At 42.6% G+C, this 16,200-nt stretch overlaps 1 protein-coding gene across 1 annotated transcript in view; it reads left to right on the top strand.

Moving 5' to 3' along the window:
• Nucleotides 1-16,200, top strand: part of SRD5A2 (steroid 5 alpha-reductase 2) — a 54,563-nt gene that overhangs the window by 21,648 nt on the left and 16,715 nt on the right. The gene's annotated exons all lie outside the window — the stretch shown is intronic.

Genomic DNA, 16,200 nt, shown 5'->3' with positions numbered 1-16,200 from the left:
AATCATCAGTTCTCTTTTATTGGCATTAATCTACTTCTGAGGGCAGAACTCTCAGGACCCAAATGCTTTCTTGAGGACCCTTCCTCCAAATACTATTGTGTGAAGTTTTCAACACATGAATTTTGAGGGATACTTTCAGGCAATGGTAATGCTATGTAATGATGACAGATTGTGACTGTAGATGAAGGAGACAAAAATCTTGTGCCTAGAGGTCTCCAGTGTTTAGAGTTCAGGACGATGAAGAGAAGCCAGTGGAGATGTGTGAGGACAAATCGAGTAGAAAAATAAAAGGAATGTGGTGTGCCAGCAGCTGAGTGAAGGCAGCGTTGCCAGAAGGAGGGCGTGAATAACCTGCCAGGTAAAAGCAGAGTTGAAAAATGGCTCCTTAAAGTTTGGAAATGTGATAATGTGATGGTCTCTGATGGCTTCACCAAGATCTGTCACCATCTCCCCCGCCCTGGGGAATAGGATTATAGGAAGAAGACAAGACACAGAAGTAGTGCACATAGATCATGGTTTTTTTTTTTCAGCCATAAAGGGAAATAGAAATGGGGAAGAGTAGATGAAAGAAGACATGGAGTCAGGGAAGGAGTTACTATCATGTAGAGCAACTAGGTACAATACGTGGAGTTTGAATCAATTTTGATTGACAATGAAGGCTGAAATTTCATATTGTGAAAAATCTTCAATAGACCTGATCATCTTAGCAATTACATTTATATTTGAAAAGGATTTAGTTGAGTATGAGCTGGCATATGCAAGATGTGTAAGTTTAAAGGTTTTTCCTTTAATTTAATTTCGGTTTGCAATTTCATTTAACCCTTTCCAATAAGAGACCCCTTAAATGAATATTTACTTAACAGTCACAGAAAATCTTGTTTTTACAGAGTATTTGCCAGTCTCTGTTTCAGAGTAAATACAAAGGAACGAGAATTTTTGTTAGAAGTATAGGAGGTAATTAAACAGATATGGTTCTAGAATGGGTAAACTGAGTCTCAAGTTGTAGCAAGGACTGGAGATTAAGGTAGCCCTCCCTCATACCTCCACACAACCAATTGCCAGTCTCTTGGCTATTTGTTTTCCTTCTTCTTCTCTTCATCATTTCTGTGTTTTTCTACACTGAAGCATACTATCCTGTACGACTTCCAGCATTCCAACAGCAGACATTCAGATCCGGAGAACATCACATTGCCTGGGACATGTAGCTTTGCAGAGCCTTTGCCTGTGCTGTGTATTTATTGAACATCCTTTCCTTTGTCTGCTGTAAATCCAGTCTCTCTTGGCCAGGACCAAAGGAATGAGCATGAGAGAAGTTATGCCACTTCTATGATGAAGAGTGCCTCTACACAGTCTCCCTCACTGTCTTCCTTTGATGGCTGAAAGCTATTTCTATCACTGTTCTGCCATTGAATTTGAGAAGCAGTGGTTCCTACTAGTTTGTCATCTGTACCATGTCCAAACAGCAAAAGAAGAATCAATCACTGAACTCATTCATGCTTATGGCCTAAGATTTTCATTCTTTTGCTTTTATTAGCTCTTTTAAAAATGAGACTTCTAAAGACATCTCCTGTACCCAAATTCAATTTGATCATGAGTTTCTCCCCCTCCCCCCAGATTATTAGTACATCTTAGGGGAGAGAGAGAGAGAGAATGAATGGGAATAAGAATATTAAAGGAGATGTATTCTATAATATGGCAGCCTGGGGCAGCTTCAATGGCAGTGCTTAGAAAAATTAGAAACTTGGGGGGACTGGTGTTGTGACATATTGGATAAAGCTGTTGCCTGTGGTGTCAGCATCCTGTATGGGTGCTGGTTTAAGCTCCAGATACTCCCTTTCTGATCCAACTACCTGCTAATGCACCTGCAAAGGCAGCAGAGGATGGTCCAAGCGTTGCACCTCTGCATCCTCAAGGGTGACCTGGAGGAAGCTCCTAGCTTGTGGCTATTGTTGCCTTTTGGGGAATGAACCAGCAGATGGAGGTTTCTCTCTTTCTGTCCCTGATATTTGTCTTTTTGGGATTGGCTTATTTCACTGGGCATAATGGTCTTCAGTTGAGACCATTTGTTGCAAATGGTAGACTTTCCTTTTTTTAATGGCTGAGTAGTATTCTATCGATAGATGTGCCACAGTTTATTTAGTCACTTCTCTTTCAACAGACAGACATCTGGGTATTTCCATATCTTTGCTATTGTGGATTATGCTGCTATAAATAAAGGGTTGCAGGCCACTTATTCATATTCAGATTTTGCTTCTTTTGGATATATTCCCAGGAGTCAGATGGCTGGGTCATCTGGTAGATCAATTTTTAGCTGTCTTAGCAATCTCCATAGTGTCTCCACTAGCCTACACTCAACAGTGGAGTAGTGTATCTTTCTTTCCATCTTTATGTGGGCAGGTGTTGTTTATAGAGTTTGAAACATAGGTCAGTCTCACTGGAGTTAGGTGGAACTTCAATGTACTTTAAAATTTTAAAAATTTATTATTATTATTTTATTATCATTTTACGATACAGTTCCATAGGCCCTGGGATTTCCCCTACCTCCTTCCTAAATCCGCCCCCCCCACTCCCCCATTGAATTCTCCCATATCATTACATTAGTATAGTTCCTCATAAACAGTCATAAGTCCATCTTTGTGGGCATGGACAATGGCAGAGATTCCAGCATCCCATTGTCATGACACATCCAACAGTTTTACTGGTCCTTACTTGATCCAGAAGTAGAGATGCACACTGCACTCACATCTGGACATGACAGTCTCCACTACACAGTCACTATACAATTACCCAAGTCAAAAACCACACACACACACACACACACACACACACACGTACAAAATCAACAATATAAAGAAAAACAGAAATTTGCAAACCCATGAAGTTAAACAGCATTCCACGAGATATAATAGTCTCAATTACCCAGTAATTATACATCTCCTTAAATGAAAAGCCACAAAATAAAATCAGCATCAGGAGGAAAAAAAGAAATTTACAATATCACAAAGTTAAATAACATGCTACTGGAGGACTACTATGTCGCTGAAGAATTGAAAAAGAAAATCCTAAAAATGATGCTACTGTATCATCTATTAGTGAAAATTTTAATGAGAAAAGGAATATTTTGAAAAAATGAAACTACAAAAACATCAATATCCATGAGATGTAATTTCGGCTCATTTTTTTTTTAAGATTTATTTTATTTTTATTGCAGAGTCAGATATACAGAGAGGAGGGGAGAGAGAGGAAGATCTTTTGCATGAATATTCACCTCTCAAGTGACCGCCACAGCCGGTGCTGTGCCGATCGGAAGCCGGGAGCCAGGAACTTATTCCAGGTCTCCCACATGGGTGCAGAGTCCTAATGCTTTGGGGCGTCTTCTACTGCTTTCCCAGGCCAGAAGCAGAAAGCTGGATGGGAAGTGGAGCTGCCAGGGATTAGAACCTGTGCCCATACGGGATCCCAGCACGTTCAAGGTGAGGACTTTAGCTGCTAGGCCACCATGCCAGGCCCTCTGCTGATCTTTATTAGTGAGATAAAACTCATGGAAACAACGAATAGATTTTTTTTTAATCCAGTCTATTTATGACTTTGGATTGATGAGTTTAAGCCATTTACATTCAGGGTTAATATAAATAGGTCCTGTCATTTTAGCCATGGATTGTTCATATATTTAGTCTGCTGTTGTTATTTCACTAGGATGGTCTTCAAACTTGCCTTTGGTTTTGGTGGGTGCTATTCCTCTTCTCTGTCCAGAGAACATCTTTAGGTATTTGTAGGGCAGGTTTGGAATAGGCATATTCTTGCAACTTTTCTTTACTGTGGAAAAATTTTAATTTCTTTTCAAAGACAAAGGAAAGTTTTGCTGGGTACATTATCCTGGGCCAACAATGCTTTGTTTTTAGAATATGGACTATGTCACTCCATTTTCTTCCGGCTTGTAGAGTTTCCTGTGAGAGGTCAGCTGTGAATTTAATTGCCATTCGCCTATATGTCATTTAATTTGTTTCATGTGCACATTTAAGAATCTTTTTCCTTATGTTTGATTGAAGAGATCTTGATTATCATGTGCTGTGGTGCAGATTGCTTTTGGTCAGTCCTGCTGGAAGTTCTGTGCCCCTCTTGTATGTTTCTTCCCAATTCTTTTTCCGGATAAGGGAGATTTTCCTTTTTTACTTCATTGAATACATTTTTAAACCCAGTTTCTCTTTCTGCACCTTCTGGGACTCCCATAACTCTTACATTTGGCCTTTTCGTAATGTCACTTAATTCTTTAGTACATTTTTTGCTTTTTAGCTTGACCCAGCTCTGCTTCCAGCTTTTTGATAGTTTCTCCAGTGTGACAAGAAATATCTGCAAATTTTGAGATTCTTTCTTCCGTCTCCTTCATTCTATTATTGAGACTTTCCATGGAAGTTTTATTTTGTTCTATTGCATCCTTCATTCCCAATAATTCAGCTTGATTTTGTTTCAGTTTTGCTATTTCCTGTGTGACATAGTGCTTAAATTCCTTTAACTCCTGTATGTGCTTCTCATTGTTGATAAGAAGCTTTTTAATGAATTTTCTGAATTTTGTATCTCCCATTTTCTCAATGTCTTCCTCAGTTAACTGAGGTTGGAAAAGGCTTTTGTTGCTTTGCAGGGGAGTTTTCAGTAATATTCGTTATGCCTCTGTCTCTCCTTCTGCTCTTGGTCATTGTACTTCTGGTTAGCAGATTCTTCTCTTTAGGGCAAGTTTCTAAGCTCTGTCACCCACAGATCTGGAATTCGCTTTTACTTAATACAGTTGGTACATGTTTTTTTGTTCGCAGTCACTTGTGCCACCGTCTTCAGTGAGTTTCAGATCTGGGCTCTTATATTAGACTTTCATCACAGTCTCAGTAGTCTGAGCTCCTGACTTACCAGTTTCTACCTCCTGTGATCCTGTGCTAAGGCTGTACCATTATCTGTATAACCTTTGTCCCACTTCTGCTTCAAGCAGTTCCCAGAATTAGAGGGATAACAGGTGTCCTGAATTGCTAGGTTGTTGGTGGTGCTGATCTTGCCGGAACCTGCTGGCCATTAGTTCTGAGGGCCACATGGACCTATTTTGAGTGATAAGTTGCCAAAATCAGTATTATTTTTGATGTGGGACCATTGCAATGCACTGCTATCAGTGAGTTGGCCCCCAGTTTAGCTCATGTGCAGCTCACTGTTGTCCCTGCAGTCTCAAGACTTTTGCCACACTGTACAAAATGGCACCTGATGTGCTGTTTGTGGAGTTCTGGATCTGCTGGGTGTTAAGTTTGGGGTCTACTTGGAGCTATTTTCGGTGGAATCTGTAGGATGTCATGTCATTGCAAATCACTGAGCTGGAAATGAGTTCACTCCCAGCTTAGTGCATATGCAGTCCTTCTCATAGCCTTTATCTCACTACACAAGATGGTGCCTAATTCAGCTCTGCTGGTGGTGGTCTGGGCTGTGAAATCCACCATGTTCCTACATCATCTGTTTGGGATCTGCTGCTGTGTCTTTGCTCCTGGTCAAATTAAGCAAACCTTTCAGGACAGGCAGTTTTTGTCTGCATTCACCTCCTAAGTTCCTGGTGAACTCCCTTTCTCACCTGGCTATTGGAGTTCCGGCTGCTGGTGGAGTTCAGATTGCTGCTTGCTGAATGGCACTGGGATATCTGGTCAGTGCAATACCACAACACTGTCTCCACTGCTTTCCTGTGTTCATCAGTTTCCGGGTGCTTCTCTGCTGTCATTCTGTCCTCTCCTATTTCCTGGAATGTTTTCTCTCTGCTTCACCCTGGCTAATGTTTCTGCCTCACATGTTTGAACATGTCCTTACCCTATTCTGCCATGTAATTTTATCTGTATTCCCATAGTAGCTAGGGAGTCTGAGCATTTTTTCATATGTCTATAAGGCATTTGATTTAGTTCTGAAATATGCCTGCTCATTTCCTTCACCTGTTTCTTCACAGGGTTGTTTGTTTTGGTGTTGTTGATTTCTGAAGCTCTTTGTAAATCCTGGCTATTAGTCCCTTATCTGTTGTATAGTGTGCAAAGATTTATCTCCTAACCTGTTGGTTGTTTCTTCACTTTGTTTATTGTTTTCTTTGCTGTATAGAAGCTTCTTTGTTTGATGTAGTCCCATTTGTTTACTTTGGCTTTGACTGTTCGTGCTTTTGGTGTCTTTTCTGAGAATTGTATACCAGTGTCTTGTAGAGTGCTTTCTGTGTTTTCCTTTAATAGTTTGATGGATTCTGGATTCCAGTTAGAGCTGGCTTTTCAACAGCATTTGCTGAAGAGACCAACATTTTAGCCTGGATTATTTTCAGTTTTCTTGTCAAAGATGAGTTGTCTTTACATGTGTGGGCGTGTGGGCTCTCTTCTGGTGTTTTTATTCTGTTCCATTGTTCTTCTCTGTGTGCCAGTACCAGACAGTTTTGATGACCACTACCCTGTAGTATGTCTTGAAATATGAAATTGTGATTCCTCCAGCTTTATTTTTCATTCTTCATGAGAGTGCTTTTAGAAAAGCCTGAGTTAAGATGACTTCCCGATTCTCCTCCTTCCTTGTCACCAATGGATCCTGCTTCCACACAGAAGGCCCCTTGCCAGACTCAGAGCCTATGCCAGGCCATACTTTGAGCTTCCAAAACTCTGAAAGAAATAAAACTTTTCTCTTTTTAAGTTATCTGCCTTAGGGATCATGGTTCAGTAACAACACCACAATAAAACAACAACCGTCTAATACACACCTACACAGACACCATGTCACTGACTTTTTAAGAGCACCAGTTGTCTTCTAGAATGTCTCACATATCTTTTCCTTGTCTCGTCTCATTGATGGTTGATTGCACAGACGTGGTTAGACTCAGATTAGCCCGTTTTGTGGAACTCTTTGTAGTTAATGCTAATGGAATCTATGGTGCATGATATGAGGGGCATGCGGTCATACAATTGAGGCACATGGTTGAAAGTCTCTGTTTTCCGGTCATGTGTGTTTGCTCAGTTGGCGGAAGTGAAGACTCTAGATCTCATCTTCGTAAATGGATGTTTTCCCTGTAAGTAGTCTACGACCTATTGGGTGGTGGATACTCTGCTGTTTTGTAGCTGACAAGCTTTAAATTTCATCTTCTCTTTATTAGCTGTTGTTCTTTAACAACAAGCTTTTACTCACCCACTGAAATTTATAGTTCCTTTTAAGAAAGTAGGTGCATTGGACGTGGCATAAGTGCTTAACCATCCCTTTAGTTGTTTTATCAGAGTAAGGGATTGGTGTAATAATCATGTTCAGTGGTAGCAATCGTATTTTAAAGTTTATTAACTACCACTCTGGACCCATGAGTTTTTATTTTTTCAATGGTTATAATTAAATACATTTGTTGCTTTTTTGGCTAACCAGAGTGTCTCAGATTAGGCCCTCAAACCTTTTTCTAGTTATATGTAACTTTGACAACCCCTTCTCCCTCTTGTAATCTTTAGCTATTCCCTTTCTTTGAAGTCCATTCAAACGTCTCACTCTCCTAGTATTTTCCCTGCCTCCATTGCACTATCAGTTCCTCCTCCGTGGTGTCCTGCTCCCTTTAGGGACTGGTATTTATAAATAAATGACTGATGACTCTGTGTTCTTTGGGTGTCACGGTTCCAGAGCAATCCAAGAAGCCTCATGATCTGCTGTCCACCAGCTGGAGACAAGAAGGCCCACGGTATGACTCAGCCTGCACCTGAGGGCCTGAGACACAAGGGGGTGGAGAGGACTTGTTCTCTCCCACTAGTCCTGGCAATGCGGCTGCCATTGTTTCCAGGTTGTACAGAGATAGGCAGTGGGAGATGGGACAGGAGAATGTTAATGTGTCTGGAAACTTGCTGCCCTTACTGAGGTTCTGCCAGCTTCTTGTATCCTGGGGTGCTGCAAACCTTTGGCATGTTGTGGCAGACACCCAGAGAGTGTTTCTGATCTTCTCGCTTGCCCTCCACACACCCACTACTGTCTTTGCTTTCATGGAGGGTTGTCATTCCCGCTGTTTCCAACTTTCTTAATAAAGTTTTATATTCAAGAGTGTTTCCACGATGTGAAGGTTAAGGATGGCATTTCTCAAGTTGTTTTTTGTTTGATTTTAAGATGTATTTTATTCATCTAAAAGGCAGAATTAAAGACAGAGAGAGAGAGAGAGAATGAGTAAGCACTCTTTTGTTCACCGGTTCATTCTCTACATGGCTGCAACAGCCAGGGTTGGGTCAGTCTCAAGCCAGGAATCCAGAACTCCATCTGGGTCTCCCACATGAGTGACAGGGGCTCAAGCAAGTGGACCATCTTCCACTGCTTTCCTAGGTGCAATGAGCAGGGAGTTGGATTCTAAGTGGAACAGCCAGTACCTGAAACTCCCATGGGCTCCTATGAGATGCTGGCATTAAAAACACTGGCCTTGGCATTGGATCATTTTAGATCTCAGGCAAGTGAGCAAAAAAACCAAAAATCTAGGTATTTTGAAGAAAATAAACAACTTCTGCTTACCACCCCACCCCTATACCTGTAGCTGATGCTGTGTGCCTCAACTTTGCTTGGTGTCTTAAGCTATCATTTTCAGAGGCATCAAGCAAATCAGAAGGAGGAAATAGAATCAGAAGTTGCCTTATGAACTTATCCAGAAAAATCAAATAACCTTTTAACATGAAGCCATTAGTACAGAAACCATGCAAACTAGCTTAAAAGTAAGTTAACTTGGAGCGAAGATGGCCGACGTAGGAGGAAGGCTGTGAGGGAGCGTCTAGTGAGAGAGGGATAGAACGCTACAGAAGCAGCAAAGAGGAACAGCAGGGAACCGCAGGGAGAGGTCCGTGAAGCTCCCTAGGACAGTGTGGAGCCAAAAAGATCCACACAACTCGGAAGAACAACGAGAACGGAGCAGGGCAAAGTCAGAGAAACCGACATCCCACTCTAGACCTGCTGAGTCACTTTTGAAAACGGCCTGACGGGAGACGCGGCCAGCTCGGAGGCAGGGAGATCAGGGGGATCGTTGCTGGCGGGAGGCCTTCGGCAGCGGTGGAGGCAGACTGCAGCAGCCGGACGTTTGGTGAGCTCGGGGTTGACGTGGCAGCCTCCGCATTTCTCGCCCCCTGCTGAGATTCCAGCCTCTGAGAAGGCGGAGCAGGCGGCCGAAACTGTTGGGTCTGTGTGGAACTACGCACAGTGGTGTTGTGTTGGTGGCTGAGGGGGGCCGCGGGAAGGCGCCTCGGAAGTTCCTGCGCTGAGGGGACCAGTGCGGCTCGGTGCGCAGAGGCAGCTGGCGAGGGTCTGGAGTCCCCCACATCCTGCCTGGTGAGTGCACGAAACCACCGAGCGCACTGGTGAGTGCGGCGCTGCACCGAGCGGGCTGGGCACCCCGCCTGCAGCAGCAGCACCTCCGCAGCGCAGGTGTCAGGTGTCAGGAGAGCTCAGATTTGGGAAGTGTAGCGCTGTGTGTCCCTGACACGCAGGTACCACTCCCATAGAGTGAACTGCTCACTTCTCGCCTCCCACCCTGCAGTTCTGAGCGTGGGCGACCCACCAGGAGAGCCCTGAAAACTCCTGCACCAAACTGACACGGTGCGAACCTGCCGTGAAGTCATTATAACAGGGCGCCTGGGTCACTCCTCCGCTAAGGGCCTGTGTGGGGGAGCCACACGGGAGCAGGGGCTCTGAACACCCACACACCACGAGTGGTGGATTCACTGCACAAGAGCCACGCCTGGAAAGTGCCTCACCCACAGTCCCGTGTGTGGGAGACGCACCAGGTGGGCTCTGAAAAACCCTGCAGTCCCTGACACGGAGAACGCAGGGAGAAAGCACATAAAACCTTCTAAGCCCTGCGGATTCCCGTGCAGGGGGCACACCCAGAGAGCGCCTCCATCCCTCCACGCCCTGGGGTGTCACACCTGTAGAAGAGGTGCCCAGAGTGTGCCTGGAATCCACTGGGCCCCCAAGGTGATGCTCTACAGCCCCGGGCCCTGAGAACGCACCAACGGTGCCTTGAAAATAACCACGCCCGGCAACACCACGCCTGCAGGCTCCAATCTCTACAGGAAAGCACCTGACAGCCCCTCAACACACGGGTCCATTTGCCTCACCAGAATACACCAACGCAATGGGAAAAACCACCAGAAAGAGTTGTGCTCCAGATGAAAGAGCCAGCACCCCACCAAACAAGGGCCAAAAGCCATTATCAATATCGACGATACGAGATGAAGACATGGAAGTGTTACCAGCAAAGGAATTGATGAAAATAATGCTAAAATTTCTCAGAGACGTGGACACAAAGCTGGAAGACTACCAGAACCGCATAATCACCGAAATACAACAAATCAAAACCAAACTGGACGCCCAAGATAATAAGATTGAAAGCCTCATCAACAGAATAAATGCGGCAGAGGAAAGGATCTCTGAAACAGAAGACACACAAAATGAAAGTGCCCAGCGAATCAAACAGCTGGAGACAAACCTCAGCAAAACTAATAAAATGATGCAAGAGATGAAGGATTACCTTAGAAAATTGAATATTCGGATCATCGGCCTCCCCGAGGGAGTAGAAAGAGAATCTGGGATGCAAGCAGTGCTCGATGAAATTATACAGGAAAACTTCCAAAACACTTGGAACACGAATCCACCCCGCATACAGGATGGACAGAGAACTCCCAACAGACATGATCCAAAGAGATCTTCACCCAGACACACGGTGCTCAAGTTCTACTCCAATGAAGACAAAGAAGGAATCCTGAGACAAGTACGAAGTAGAGAAAAGATCACATACAGGGGAAAACCCATCAGAATCACTGCTGACTTCTCCGAAGAGACCCTACAAGCAAGGAGAGAATGGACAAAGATCTTCCAAGTCCTGAAACAAAACAACTGTCAACCAAAAATAATCTACCCAGCAAAGATCTCATTTGTATATGAGAACGAAATCAGATACTTCAATAGCAAAGAAAAACTAGAAGAATATGTCTACACAAAACCAGCTCTGCAAAGTCTCCTTAGAAATGCGCTAGTCCCGGACAAAAAGGAGGCAAATCACAAACAAAGTTGGCAAATAAGAAGGTCTCCAAACTAAAGGCCGCACAAACAAGACAATTACATAGGCAACAACACACACACAACACAATCACATGGCAGGGCAAAATTGCAACCTCTCAATTTTAACTCTCAACACAAATGGTCTAAATTCACCAATCAAACGACAGAGATTAATAGAATGGATCATCAAACAAGACCCAACCATCTGTTGCCTACAAGAAACGCATCTAACCAGAAAGGATGCAAAGAAACTGAAAGTGAAGGGATGGAAAAAGATATTCCACGCCAATAGACGAGAAAAAAAAGCTGGGGTAGCTATCCTAATTTCAGACGAGATAGATTTCATTCTAACTAACATCAAAAGAGACAGGGAAGGCCATTTTATACTGGTGAAAGGAATGATCCATCAAGAAGCAATCACCATCATTAATGTTTATGCACCGAATCTTAATGCACCTACTTACGTAAAGCAATTACTTACAGACTTAAGGGAAGACATAGACACCCGCACAATTCTTGTAGGCGATCTCAACACACCTCTAACAACAATGGACCGGTCTACGAAACAAAAACTCAACAAAGAAACAACAGAGCTCACACAAACAATAGAACAACTGGACTTAGTAGACATATATAGAACTTTTTATCCTAAGGCCACAGACTATACATTCTTCTCAGCGGTGCATGGCACCTTCTCCAGAATCGACCACATGATAGGACATAAAGCGAATCTAAACAACTTCCAAAACATTAGTATCATACCATGTACCCTCTCAGACCACCATGGGATGAAACTGGTAATCAACAACTCAAAACTCCCCAGGAAGTATAGGCACTCTTGGAAATTGAACAATATGCTATTAAACGAACAATGGGTCAGAGAAGAAATTAAAGATGAGATCAAAAAATTCATGGAAACCAATGAAAACTCTGATACAACATTCCAAAACTTGTGGGACACCGCCAAAGCAGTGCTACGAGGTAGATTCATCGCAATCGGAGCGCATGTCAAGGCCCAAGAAAGACGCCAAATACAGGAACTAACCTCACACCTCCAGGATCTGGAAAAACAGCAGCAGAAGAGTCCCACGCACAATAGGAAACAAGAAATCATCAAAACAAGGGAGGAGATAAACCAAATAGAAATCAAAAAAACTATACATAAAATCAACACATCAAAAAGTTGGTTTTTTGAGAAAATAAACAAAATAGACACTCCACTGGCCCGATTGACCAAAAAAAAAACAAGAGAAAGTGAGAATCAACAGCATTAAAGATGAAAAAGGCAACATAACAACAGACACTGCAATCATTAAGAAAATAATTAGAAATTACTACAAAGAACTGTACTCCCACAAATTTGAGGACCACCAAGAAATAGAAAAGTTCTTGGACTCCCACCATTTACCAAAATTCAGTCCGGAGGCAACTGCAGAATTAAATAAACCCATAACCGAGGTAGAGATTGAAACAGTCATCAAGGATCTCCCAACGAAAAAAAGCCCAGGCCCAGACGGCTTCACTACAGAATTCTACAAAACATTCCGAACAGAACTAACCCCAATCCTCTACAAGCTCTTCAAAACAATAGAGGAGGAAGCAACCCTCCCAAACTCATTCTATGAAGCCAACATCACCTTAATCCCAAAACCGGATAGAGAACCATCAGAGAAGGAAAACTACAGACCTATTTCTCTGATGAACATTGATGCTAAAATTCTCAACAAAATCCTAGCCAATAGAATTCAAAAAATCATCAGACAGATCATTCATCCGGATCAAGTAGGATTCATCCCTGGAATGCAGGGATGGTTCAACATTCGGAAATCCATAAATGTTATAAACCATATCCAAAAACTGCAAAACAAGAACCACATAATAGTTTCAATAGATGCAGAAAAAGCTTTCGACAAAATCCAACACCTCTTCATGCTAAAAACTCTAGCCAAAGTAGGCATAGATGGGAAAATCCACAACATAATTAAAGCAATTTATGAAAAACCCAACGCCAGTATCATACTGAATGGAGAAAAGCTAGAACCCTTCCCACTGAGATCTGGAACAAGACAAGGGTGCCCACTATCACCACTGCTATTCAACATAGTCCTAGAGGTACTTGCAGAGGCCATAAGACAAGAAAAAGAAATCAAAGGCATACGTATAGGAAACGAAGAAGTCAAGCTTTCACTATATGCAGATGACATAATCCTATACATAGAAAAACCAGGAGACTCAATACAGAAACTGCTAGAACTTATACGAGAGTTTGGCAGAGTGGCGGGGTACAAAATTAACGAACGAAAATCAACAGCCATAGTGTACGCAAATAACACCAAGATGGAAGAAGATCTAACCAACAGGATACCATTCAAAATAGCAGAGAGAAGTATGAAGTATTTGGGAATAAATCTAACCAAAAGTGTAGGAGACCTATTCGAAGAAAACTACAAACTATTTAAAAAGGAAATCGAACAAAACCTCAAAAGATGGAATAACATCCCGTGCTCCTGGATAGGCAAAATCAATATCATTAAAATGTCTATACTACCACAAGCAATATACATTTTCAACGCAATTCCAATCAAATTGCCCAAAACATTCTTCACGGAACTGGATACAATGATTCAACAGTTCATCTGGAAACACAAAAAACCACGAATAGCTAGAACCATCCTGAAAAATAAGAAATTAGCAGGGGGAATCACAATCCCGGACCTCTGGACATACTATAGAGCAGTGGTAATCAAAACAGCCTGGTACTGGCACAAAGACAGAAAGGAAGATCAATGGAATAGAATAGAAGCACCAAAAGGGAATCCACACAGATACAGCCAATTAATCTTTGACAAAAAGACTAATGACAGCTTAAGCAAGTGGGAAGGACTCTTTAGTAAATGTTGTTGGGACAACTGGCTGATAGCCTGTAGAAACAAAAAGATAGACCCACATCTATCACCATACACTAAGATCCAATCTACATGGATAAAAGACCTAAACCTACATCCAGAAACCTTCAAACTCTTGCAAGAAAATGTAGGAAATACCCTGCAAGACCTAGGAGTAGGTACCGACTTTCTAAGAAGGACACCAAAAGCAATAGCAGTTGAGAACAGAATAAACAAATGGGACCTCATCAAACTAAGAAGCTTCTGTACAGCAAGGGAAACAATCAACAAAGTAAAAAAGCAACCCACAGAGTGGGAGAAGATCTTTGCACACGATATAGGCGATAGGGGGCTAATTTCCAGGATATACAAAGAACTTCAAAACAACCAAAAAACCAAAACAAACAAGCCACTCAAGAAATGGGCACGGGAAATGGGCAAACATTTCACAAAGGAACAAGTCCAAATGGCAAACAAACATATGAAAAAATGTTCCAGCTCCCTAGCAATAAGGGAAATCCAAATTAAAACATCGATGAGGTACCACCTAACACCAGTAAGATTGGCCCACATAAACAAGAACACCAACGACGCTTGCTGGCGAGGATGCGGGGAAAAGGGAACCCTACTCCACTGCTGGTGGAGCTGCAAATTGGTACAGCCTTTATGGAAATCAGTCTGGAGAACACTCAAACAACTCAAAATCTGCATACCATATGACCCAGCAATAGCACTCCTAGGAATATATCCAAAACACCTGTTTTACGACAAACCAACATGCATCCCTATGTTCATTGCAGCACAATCAGTAATTGCGAAAACATGGAAGCAACCGAAATGCCCATCAGCAGAAGATTGGATAAGAAAGCTTTGGTTCATCTACTCCATGGAATACTACTCAGCTATTAAAAAAAACAAAATGCAGTTCTTTGTGGCTAAATGGGCACAACTGGAAACTATAATGCTAAGGGAAATGAGCGAATCCCAAAAGATTAGATACCACATGTTTGCCTTGATTTAACCTGTAATTTTTTGTTTGGTGGTTTGTTATTTTTTGAACCTGTCATTGATACTGTCTCAACCCAGATGTTTCGAAGAATGGAACTTGCATTATTTTTAACATATTGTTTACCCAATACTATGTCAATTAATTCCATAATGTTGTATAATGATACTGAGGCCTTGTTGGGGCTTTTAACTGACTGGATCTTTACTCTGTTAGACCTATCTTCAGACCATAGAAGGTCTCCCCAAGAGGCCACTGAACTTATCTGGACAATAAGACGCTGAACTTTATGCTAGGCAGGTGTTTGCAAGCAATGAATCTCAACTGAACTTGAACTATGGTTATGCAACAAGGTGGAGGAATCCACCATGGGGGGAGGGGTATGGGAGGGGTGGGGGGGATCCCCAGCGCCTATAAAACTGTACTACATAATATAATGTAAGCAACAATAAAAAAAAAAAAAAGTAAGTTAACTTGCGTTTGGAATGATGGCTCAATGACCAATGCTCCCCCTGCAAGTGCTAGGATCACGGGTGCCAATTCATGTCCTGATGGCTACACCTCCCATCCTGCTCCCTGCTTATCTGTGAAAGCAGTAGATGATGGCCCAAGTCTTTGGGATCCTGCACTTGCATGGGGAACATGCAGTAGGGCCCTGGCTCCTGGCTTCAGATCACTTTATCTCTTGCCATTGCAGCCATCAGGGGAGTAAACTAGTGGAGGAAAGACCATTTTGTTTCTCCTCCTCTTTGTAAAATCAGACTTTGTAATAAAAATAAATAAATCTTTTTCAATGTAAGTTAATTTTCCATATTATGTCCAGAAGTCAGACATGTTCACATCAGTATTAACTGGCCCTGTGACCCAGATGGCATCAGGGATTCAGGTTTTCCCAACTGTGGCTCTACTGTCCTTAGTGCCAAAAAAGGCATCCGATGTGGCTGTAGTGAGGGGTCTGGGCTGTGAAATCTACCCTTTTCCCTGAAAGCCTGTTTGGGATCTGCTGCTTTGTCTGCTTCTGTTCAAACTAAAGAAACCAGCAGGCTGGGCAGTTCTTTGTCTAGTTTCACCTCCTGAGCTCCTGGTAAATTCCCCTTTCAACTTGGCTGTTGGTGGAGCTGCAGCTGCTGGTGGAGTTCAGTTTGCTGCTTGCTGGAGTATCTGGTTACTGCAACACCATTCTATTGTCTGTACTGCTGTTCTTTCCATGTCTGTCAGTCTCCAGGTGCCCCTCTGCTGTTGGCCTGTCCTCTCCTATTTCCTGGAATGTGT

The sequence above is a fragment of the Ochotona curzoniae genome, unplaced genomic scaffold, assembly GCF_017591425.1.
Source record: "Ochotona curzoniae isolate NIBS_2020 unplaced genomic scaffold, NIBS_Ocur_1.0 contig_883, whole genome shotgun sequence".
Taxonomy (NCBI): Eukaryota; Metazoa; Chordata; class Mammalia; order Lagomorpha; family Ochotonidae; genus Ochotona; species Ochotona curzoniae.
This window is presented reverse-complemented; position numbering and strand designations above follow the sequence as displayed.